Below are 8,962 nucleotides of genomic sequence, written 5' to 3' on the forward strand. Positions count from 1 at the left end.
TCCCAATTCATTTTATAATGCCAATATTACCTTAATACCAAAACCAGACAAAGACAACACAGAAAAGAAAGCTACAGACCAAAATCATTAGTGAATATAGATACAAAATTCCTTAATAAAATATTAGCAAGTAGAATTCAGCTATATTGTAAAAAATGCATACACTAAGACCAAGCAGAGTTTTTTTCAGGGATGCAAGGCTGGTTCATCATTCAAAAATCAGTCAATGACCTCCACTATATTAACAGGCTAAAGAAGAAAGATCACGTAATAATATCAATAGATTCAGAAAAAGCATTTAACAAAATTCAACAGTTATTCATGATAAAAAACTCCCAGAAAAACAGGATTAGAGACAGACCACCTTACTTGATAAAGAGCATCTATATGAAAAAATAGAACAAACAGAAAACAAAAAATAAAATCACAGATTTAAGACCTACAGATTTAAGGCCTACAGCTAACATTTTACTTAATCATGAAAGACTGAAGCTTTCCCCCTAAAGTTGGGAACACGGAAAGGACATCTGCTTTTATCACTTTTATTGAACATAGTGCTGGAAGTTCTAGCCAGTGCAATAAGGTAAGAAAAGAAAGTAAATGGCATACAGTTTGGGAAGAAAGAAATAAAACTATCCCCATTTGCAGATGATGTAATTGACCACATCAAAAATCCAGAAGAATCTGCCAAAAAAAAAAAAAAAATCTCATGGAACCAATAAGTGAGATCAACAAGGTTGCATGACATGAGATGAACATATGAAAAAAAATTATATTTCTACAAACTGGCAATGAACACGTGGACATCTAAATTAAAAATGTAATATTAACAATCACTCAAAAATATGAAATAGGTGTAAATCTAACAAGACAAGTACAGGACATTTATGCTGTAAACTATGTAATGTGATGAAAAATAACAAGATCTAAATAAAGGGAATAATAGTCCACGTTGATGGATTGGAGACTCAACATAGTAAAGATATCAGTTCTCCCCAGATGGATATAGTGGTTTAATGTAATTCCCATTAAAAACTCAGCAAGATCTTTTGGTAGCTGTAGACAAGATTATTCTGGAGTTTATATGGAAAGTCCAAACAAAAAGCTAAGGGGCAAAACCTGGGCTGGGATAGGGCATGAGGCAGTGCATTGGGACATCCCTTGCATCAGGCTCAACGGTGCCTGTCACTGTGTGGCTGGCTGGGATGCTTGGGGTGGGTCAGGGGCAGGTGTAGCCTCTTTGCCTCATTGTCCCCTAGCACCACAGGCTGCCAGCACCATGAAGCTATGGACTTTGGCACACGTCTTTGACCACCTGTGGGAAATTGTTACAACAGTTGCAATGCAGAAATACCCTAACTCTATGAGCCTGAGTGTGGTTGGAGTTGATGTGTTGGACAGACATATAGATCCCTCTGGATCCCTTCTCAGCACAGAGAGGGGGCTGCTTCCATTGTGAAGTCTCTTATTGGTGCAGCAAGAACCAAAACATATGTACAAGAACATTCTGTAGTTGATCATGTAGAGAAAACAATGGAACTTAAATCTACTAACATTTCATTTACAAATAAGTTTTCAGTAGATGAGAGACTTACAGAAAAGCCACATCCTCGGGACACAGAAAAAAACTATTTTGACTCAAGAAGCCATGATCACCGTGAAAGGAGTCAGCCTCAGCAGTTACCTTGAAGGACTGATGACAAGGCTGAGAAGCAATGGAATGGGTAATACACAAATTAAATGCTGAGATTGAAGAACTGTTGGCCTCTGCAAGAGGAAGCATACGGACTCCGATGGCAGCAGCAGAGCATTTGCAGAGAAATAATCATGAAAGTTGTTAGACCACGTTGGTTACCCCAGGTCTCTCCAAGCTAACTATATATTTATTTGTTATTTTAAAAATAGAACTATCTTTTAGGTAGAATTTTTTAAAAATATGCTGATGTAAGGCTATGTGACTTTTGATCAAAACAAAGAGATGCAGGGCTTCTAAATAAAAGTGATCATTAGAAATTTTTAAAAAGAAAAGCTAAAACAATTTTGAATAAGAAGAGTAATGGGGGAGTAATCAGTCTACCCAATTTCAAGGCTTACTCTGAAGCTACAGTAATCAAGACTGTGTAGTGTTGGCGAAGAGAGAGACACATTAGACACATATATTAATGTAATAGATTAAAGAATCTAGAAATAGACCCCTACAGATATGTCCAGTGGATTTTTGACCAAGATGTAAGAACAGTTCAATACGGGAAAGATAGTCTTTTCAACAAATGGTGTTGGAGCAACTGGATATTCATAGGTGAAAAAAAAAAAAGGAAATTGACCTAACTCACACATCTTATACAAAAATTAACTCAAAAGATTGTGAACTTAAATGGGAAATGTAAAACTATAAGATTGTTTAGAAAAAATAGGAGAAAATATTTGGAATCTAAGCTTATGCAAAGAGATTTTAGACTTGACCCACAAATGTGATCCAGAAGAGGAAAAATTGATATACTTGATGTCATCAAAATAAAAAAATTTTCTCTGAAAAGACCTCATTAAGAGGATAAAAGCACCCTATTCAATAAATGATGCTGGGATAACTAGCTAGCCATAGGCAGAAGATTGAAGCTGAACCCCTTCTTTATACCACGTACAAAAATCAAAGTCTTTAATCCAACTTTAAGATGAATTAAAGACTTAAATGTAAAACCCAAAATTATAAAAACCCTGGAAGACTACCTAGGCAATACCATCCTGGACATAGAAACTGGCAAAGATTTCATGACAAAGACATCAAAAGCAATCACAACAAAAGCAGAACTTGACAAATGGGATCTAATTAAACTTAACAGCTTCTGCACAGCAAAAGAAACTATCAACAGAGTTAACAGACAACCTACAGAATGGGATAAGATATTTGCAATCCATGCATCTGACAAAGGTCCAATATCCAGCATCTATAAGGAATTTAAACAAATTTACAAGAACAAAACAACCTCATTAAAAAGTAGGCAAAGGATATGAACAGACAATGTTCAAAAGAAGACATACCTGCAGCCAACAAGCATATGAAAAAAGCTCAGTATCGCTGATCGTTAGAGAAATGCAAATCAAAACCAAAATGAGATACCATCTTACACCAGTCAGAATGGCTATTATTAAAAAGTCAAAAAGTAACAGATGCTGGTGAGGTTGGAGAGAAAAGGGAACACATACACTGTTGGTGAGAGTGTTAGTTCAACCATTGTGTAAAGCAGTATGGCAATTCCTTAAAGAGCTAAAAGCAGAACTACCATTCAACCCAACAATCCCATTACTGGGTATATATCCAGAGAAATATAAATCATTCTACCATAAAGACACATGCGAGGACAGGCGCAGTGGCTTACACCTGTGATCCTAGCACTTTGGGAGGCCGAGGCGGGCAGATCACGAGGTCAGGAGATCGAGACCATCCTGGCTAACACAGTGAAACCCCGTCTCTACTAAAAATACAAAAAATTACCTGGGTGTGGTGGCGGGCGCCTGTAGTCCCAGCTACTCGGGAGGCTGAGGCAGATGAATGGCGTGAACCTGGGAGGCAGAGGTTGCAGCGAGCCGAGATCGCACCACTGCACTCCAGCCTGGGCCACAGAGCGAGAATCTGTCTCAAAAAAAAAAGACACATGCATATGAATGTTCATTGCGGCACTATTCAAAATAGCAAATACATGGAATCAACCTAAATGCCCATCAATGACAGATTGGATACAGCAAATGTGATACATATACACCATGGAATACTATACCACCGTAAAAAAGAACAAAATCATGTCTTTTGCGGGAACATGGATGGAGGTGGGCGCTATTATCCTTAGCAAACTAATGCAGGAACGGAAAACCAAATATCACATGGTCTCACTTATAAGTTGGGGAGCTAAATGATGAGAACTTATGAACACAAAGATGGGAACAACAGACACTGGGGTCTACTTGAGGGTGAAGGGTGGAGGGTGGGAGGAGGGGAAGGAGCAGAAAAATAACTATGGGTACTAGGCTTAATACCTGGGTGACAAAATAATCAGTACAACAAGCCTCTGTGACATAAGTTTACCTATATAACCAACCTACACATGTACCCCCGAACCTAACATAAAAGTTTTTTTTTAAAGAGGATAAAAAGACAAGTTATGTGCATATTTCTGCAGAGAAAATATTTGTAAGCTACGTATCTGACAAAGGATTAGTATTGGAATATATAAAGAACTCTCAAAACTCAACAGTAAAAAAAGCAAAAATCCAGTTAGAAGGTAGAGAAAAGACATGAAGAAGATAATACAGATGGCAAATAAACACATGAAAGGATGTTTAATATCATTAGCCATTAGGGAAATGCAAATTAAGACCACAGTGAGATACCACTACATGCCTATCAGAGTAGCTAAAATGCAAAACAGTGAAAACACCAGATGCTAGCAAGGACGCTGGATCACTCATACATTGCTGGTGGAAATGTAAAATGGTACAGCCACTCTGGAAAACAGTTTGCCAATTTCTTTAAAAATTAAACATGCAGGCTGGGCACGGTGGCTCACGCTTGTAATCCCAGCACTTTGGGAGGCTGAGGCGGGTGGATCCTGAGAGGTCAGGAGTTTAAGACCAGCCTGGCCAACATGGTAAAACCTCATCTCTACTAAAAATACAAAAAAAATTAGCTGGGCATGGTGGCAGATGCCTGTAATCCCAGCTACTTGGGAGGCTGAGGCAGGAGAATCCCTTGAACCTGGGAGGAGAGGTTGCAGTGAGCTGAGATTGTGCCACTGCACTCCAGCCTGGGCAACAAGGCGAGACTCTGTCTCAAATTAAAAAAAAAAAAAAAAAAAATTAAACATGCAGCCAAGCATAGTGGCTCACGCCTGTAATCCCAGCACCTTGGGAGGCTGAGGTTGGTGGATCACCTGAGGTCAGGAGTTCAAGACCAGCCTGGCCAACACAGTGAAACCCCATCGCTACTAAAAATACAAAAATTAGCTGGGTATAGTGGTACATGCCTATAATCCCAGCTACCCCAGAGGCTGAGGCAGGAGAATCGCTTGAACCGGGAAGGTGAAGTTTGCAGTAAGCTAAGATTGCACCACTGCACTCCAGCCTGGGCAACAGAGGGAGACTCCATCTCAAAAAAAAAAAAAAAAAAAAAATTAAACATGCAACTACCATACAATCCAGCAGTTGCACTCTTGGACATTTATTTCCCCAAAATGAAGAGTATATTCACACAAAAACCTGTACATGAATGCTAACCCTACTTGTATTCATTATAGTAAAAACTGGACACCCAGATGTCCTTCAGTAGGTGAACAGTGAAACAAACAATGGTCCTTCTGGAATACTTCTGAGCAATAAAAAGGAACGAACGATTGATAAACACAACCACCCCTGGATGACTCTTGAGAGGATTATGCTGAGTGAATAATAAAGTCAGTCCCAGAAGTCTATCTACTGTATAATTTTATTTACATGACATTCCTGAAATGACAAAATTATAGAAATAGACTCATGGTTGCCAGGGGTTAAGGAGTGAGGAATGGGAGGGAAGTAGACACGGTCATAAGAGGGTAACATGGGGGATCCTTATGGTGATGGAAATGTCCTGTATCCTTAGAGTCCAGATTTCAGCTGGTCTGCAGCAAGGACTCTCCCAGCGGTAGGGAGGCTCACTCAAAAAGGCATGGCCCAGGGTCAGGCGTGGTGGCTCGCACCTGTAATCCCAGCACTTAGGGAGGCCAAGGCAGGCAGATCACAATGTCAGAAGTTTGAGACCAAGTGGCCAACATGGTGAAACCTCGTCCCTACTAAAAATACAAAAAAATTAGCTGGGTGTGGTGGCCAGTGCCTGTGGTCCCAGCTACTGAGGAGGCTGAGGCAGGAGAATGGTGTGAACCCGGCAGGCGGAGCTTGCAGTGAGCCAAGATCGTGCCACTGCACTCCAGCATGGGCAACAGAGCAAGACTCTGTCTCAAAAAAAAAAAAAAAAAAAAAAGGCATGGGCTTAACACCGTAGATGGTGGGGGCGGCTGTTATACAGGCTTCATCTGAGTCTCCTGTGGCTCCCACATCCAGCCTGGTATGAAATTATGCCAATGTTAACAAAACAACAACAAACAATCTATCTCTTAGAGATGCTGAAGAACATACAGGTGGGACAGCTGATGAGAAATGCTGGATTCCATGCTAAGGAGTTTGGTTTGTATTTTGCAGGCAAAGGGCATCTATTGAAGGATTCTAAGTAGAAATGGTTACAAGATCAGATTTGTAATTTTGAAAGGTCACTGGGCTTTGTCCCAGTGGCATCCTTAATAGCAAAAGAAAGTCCTGAATTGTGGGTCATGCACTGTTGTCACTTCTCCCTTTAATCTGAAATGCTTCCTCAGTGTTTTCCTCGTCCTTCATTAACTTGACATTTTTAAGGGTCTGGCTGGTTATTTTGAAGAACGTTCCTCGATTTGGGTTGGTCTGAGATTTCTTCACAAGGAGATTCCACTTATGCCTTCTGACAGAAATACCCAGAAATAACGCGGTGTCCTTCCCCACACATCATATCGGATGACAGCTTCCATTCATTGTGGCATTTAGATCACTCAGTTAAGGTGGTGGCTGTCAAGTACCTTTATTGCAAAGTAATTATTTGTCTCTTTGCAATTATAAATTCATTATCTTTCTTGTGGAGTGATATTTTGAGACAATTGCAAATATCCCATTACTCCTCAAATTTTTACCCTCTAGTTTTAGGAAGACTTTATGATTCTTGCCTGAATCATTTAATACCGTCATGGTTGCCAAGTTGGCAATTTTCTACATCTGTCATTCCTTCTATATTTATCAGCTGGCTTTCTTCTGTAAAGCAGAACTTTCCCTTCTCCCCCACTTATTTACTTCAATATGCACAGAGAGAGAGAGAGAGTGGGGGCGGGGGGACATATATTCTCATTTGATTCAATGAATCCCTTGACTTTTAATCATTCTGCATCGTGTTATTATGTTTTAGGTGTTTCTCTTACAAACAGTATATAGCTAAATTTTTTCCAGATTGACTTTTTTTTTTTTTAGACAGGGTCTCACTCTGTCACCCAGGCTGGAGTGCAGTGGCATGATTTCGGCTCATTGCAACCTCCGCCTCCTGACCTCAAGTGATCCTCCCATCTCAGCCTCCTAAAGTGCTGGGATTACAGGCGTGAGCCACCGCACCCAGCCTCGGATTGACTTTCTAATCTTAAAACAGTAAGTTTTTCATGTATATGTGTTGTGAAAATAATATATATGGGTTTTTTATGCAAAAAAGTAGATTTACATATGTTCACGCAGAAAAATATCTAACATGCCATCTTAAGGGGAAAAGTTGCAGGAAAGTATGTATAAAATAAGCCCATCCATGAGGGTAAAAGGATATATGTACCTCTACTTTCATAGTCATAAAAATTTCTGGAAGGTCACACAAGAAGTGGGTTAACATTGGTTACTCTAAGAAGGTGGCCGGCGGGTAGAGGTCTATTTCTAGCTTTATATATTACTGGAACTTTAACATCTGTGAACAGGTTTTACTTAGACAATTCAAAGGACTGATGTTTGCCTGCTCACAGCCTGTGACAGATACAGACAGACACTTGCACGGCCATGTGGTACCCGAGGCTGTTAGAGTTAATTCCAGGCTGGATGCCACATAAGTAGGTGAGATGCGGGGCCGGGGGAGGCCCCTGACAGAGGAGGACATCTGAGTGAAGTTCCAAAGTGAGGTGTCTCAGCTTCATGGAAAGCATGTAAGCACTGATGTTAGGCAAGCCCAAATTTGAGTCTAGCTACTCACTCCCTGTGTGAACTTGGGCAAACTTATGAGCTTCTGCAAGTCCTACGGGATTGCTGGGAGAATTAGAACTGATCATATCTGTGGCTGGGCATGATGGTTCACGCCTGTAATCCCAACACTTCGGGAGGCAGAGGCTGGTGGATTACCCAAGGTCGGGAGTTTGAGACCAGCCTGGCCAACATGATGAAACCCCATCCCTACTAAAAATACAAAAATTAGCCAGGCGTTGTGGCGGGTGCCTGTAATCCCAGTTACTGGGGAGGCTGATGCAGGAGAATTGCTTGAACCCAGGAGGTGGAGGTTGCAGAGAGCCAAGATTGCACCACTGCACTCCAGCCTCGGTGACAGAGCGAGACTCTGTCTCAAAAAAAAAAAAAAAAAAAGATAGTATCTGTGAAGGGCACTAAAGAAGTGCTGGTGTAAACATCCAATATATTTTTGAAAGATGAGGAGGTGGCAACAAAAAGAAGAAGGGGGTCCAAGGGGGGCATAGCACGTGGTGTGCTGGGCCTGAGCTGCGGGTGTTGGCCTGGGGCAAGCGTAGAGAGACACAAGGACAGCTTATGATGAGCATTAAATCCCACGCTAGGAAGTTTGGTTGTATTTTGAAGGCAAAGGGCATCTACTGAAGGATTTTAAGTAGAAGTTGTTACAAGGTCAGATTTGTAATTTTGATAGGTTATGGGCAGCAAATCGAGGGCCAGGGTGGAGGGTTAAAAGTGAAATTAGGTAAGCCAATTAGCAAATTGTTGTAGTAATCTGGAAGGCAGATGAAGACGACCTGAACTAAAGCATTTAGCTATGAAGGACGTGGAAATCATTAAGACCTAACACCTGTTGGATGCAACTGTCAAGGAGAAAGAAGGAAAAAACCCAGAGAATTTTGTCTGAAGCAACTGTGTGTATGGTGGTGAGTGCAGATAGACAGATAGAAGAATGGATCAGGAGGAAAGAAGAGTCCAGTTTCAGGTATATTGAGTTTAACATGTCTTTGGGGTTTTTGATTTTTTGTTTTTTTGAGACAGAGTTTCGCTCTTGTTGCCCAGGCTGGAGTGCAGTGGCGTGATCTCGGCTCATTGCAACCTCTGCCTTCTGGTTTCAAGCGATTCTCCTGCCTCAGCCTCCAGCGTAGCT

The 8,962-nt window shown here is 40.9% G+C and overlaps 1 pseudogene; it reads left to right on the forward strand.

The window, feature by feature from the left end:
- Positions 1–1,279: 1,279 nt before the first annotated feature.
- On the forward strand, positions 1,280–1,875 carry LOC129017930 (PRELI domain containing protein 3B-like; annotated as a pseudogene).
- Positions 1,876–8,962: the final 7,087 nt, after the last annotated feature.

The sequence above is a fragment of the Pongo pygmaeus genome, chromosome 19 (assembly GCF_028885625.2).
Source record: "Pongo pygmaeus isolate AG05252 chromosome 19, NHGRI_mPonPyg2-v2.0_pri, whole genome shotgun sequence".
Lineage (NCBI taxonomy): Eukaryota > Metazoa > Chordata > Mammalia > Primates > Hominidae > Pongo > Pongo pygmaeus.